The following is a 1,735-nucleotide window of genomic DNA, read 5'->3' as shown; positions in this document are numbered from 1 at the left end:
TATATATATATATATATATATATATATATATATATATATATGTGTGTGTATATATATTGTGCGCTTCATACAACATTAAGAATGTGACGAACCAGCGTCCCATCTAGGTGGGAAATATATAAACCGTGAAGCAGGAAACCGGCCCTTATGAGTCGACATGACTCGAGAAGGTAACTTTACCTTCCTTTTCTTAGTGATGAGGTGGCAGGTGTTGTTCAACGCTGCATCAAATTTCTTGGCATCGGCTGATCTCTCTCAGCTGTGATATATATATTCCACTGTGGAATAGCAGAATAACGCGATTACGAAATCTCATCAGATTTTGTTGGATTTCTGTCCACATCCATTCACGATGGCAAGTTTCTATAAAAAAAATGGAAGTTCACCAGCTTTTCCTGGGAGTGTCAAGATTGTGACAAATAGGGTCATAGAGACAAGATGAAAATATGAAAGATTATGAATAAGTCATTTTTTTTTTGCTGTATAAAAAACCGTAAATATTTCCCCCAAAATACGTGTCGTAAAAGTGCAACTATTGTAAAAATCTCGTAAAAATTAATCAGAACACAAAAAAAATTTTGATAGATCTGTGCTATCAAGTGAATCTTTGCAGGTCAAAAAGGAAAGATTGTGTTCATTAATAAAAATATTTCAAAAGATTTAGGTAAGAAAACTAAAAATAACAATAGAAGATGAAGAAAAAAAAATGGAAAAGTAGAGAAAAAGATCCGAAATGTATGATATCCAGATCAGAACTAATCGATTCGATCAACATCATCATCAACATTATTATCATTGTCGTCGTAGTTGTTATAACCGTGGACCCCGTCGTCGTTGTTGTCACCAACACCATAACAATCATCATCAACGTCATCATCGTCGTCATCGTCGTTCTCATCATCAACAATGTCCCCGTTGTCGCATACAACGTCATTTCGTCATCACCATCATCTGATGAAGAAATTTCTTGTGAATTTTCAGCCGATGTAAATTAAAAATATAGAAAAAAGAAAGAAAAGAAAATGCAAAGAAATAAGGAAGAATAAAACTATGTGTATCTCTAAGCCAATCAACACTTAAGACTCCAATGAGAGTCGTTGCCTGCAGCAGTTCTAGATCAAAGTGAAATGGAAAGTGCAATAACAAAATGTATGTTGATTACATTTATTCATCAATTTGAACGACAAAAAAACAAATGATATGTGATTTGTATCTTAAATCAGACTTAAATCAAGTGAAATTCGAACTTCGAACACTAAATAAAGGAAAAGAAAACAGAAAACAAACAACAAAAAAAAACACGCTTTCGAAATAAATTATTAATTTTTGTCGAAGTAAAGGAGCTTGTGTTTTGATGGAAGATGTATGCAACATATACTTGAAACACAAAAGAACGATCGTTGGTGTTTCTGAAAGTATAGATAGTATAAATGAAGCTGGTTTGAAGCTTTTAATTTTAAAGGCAAAAAAGTGTACAAGTAGAGCCAGCAATCAGTCATGAGAGAGTAAGCCTTGGTAAAATGTAACAAGATGTCACTAATTATTTTAGGGGAGCTCCCATTGAGTCTTGAGAAGACACGGATAGTCTCTCAGTTCCTTTACTCTTTATCTTGCAGAATATATAGGATGTAACGTTTGGAGACAGAGAGAGAGAGATGGGGGGGGTAAACAAATAGAGAAAGAAAGAGAATGAATGGGAGCGAGAGCACACCTGCTGGTATTCCTTAAAGTTGAG

Source organism: Octopus bimaculoides, chromosome 4 (assembly GCF_001194135.2).
Source record: "Octopus bimaculoides isolate UCB-OBI-ISO-001 chromosome 4, ASM119413v2, whole genome shotgun sequence".
Lineage (NCBI taxonomy): Eukaryota > Metazoa > Mollusca > Cephalopoda > Octopoda > Octopodidae > Octopus > Octopus bimaculoides.
Note: the sequence above shows the minus strand (reverse complement) of the source record.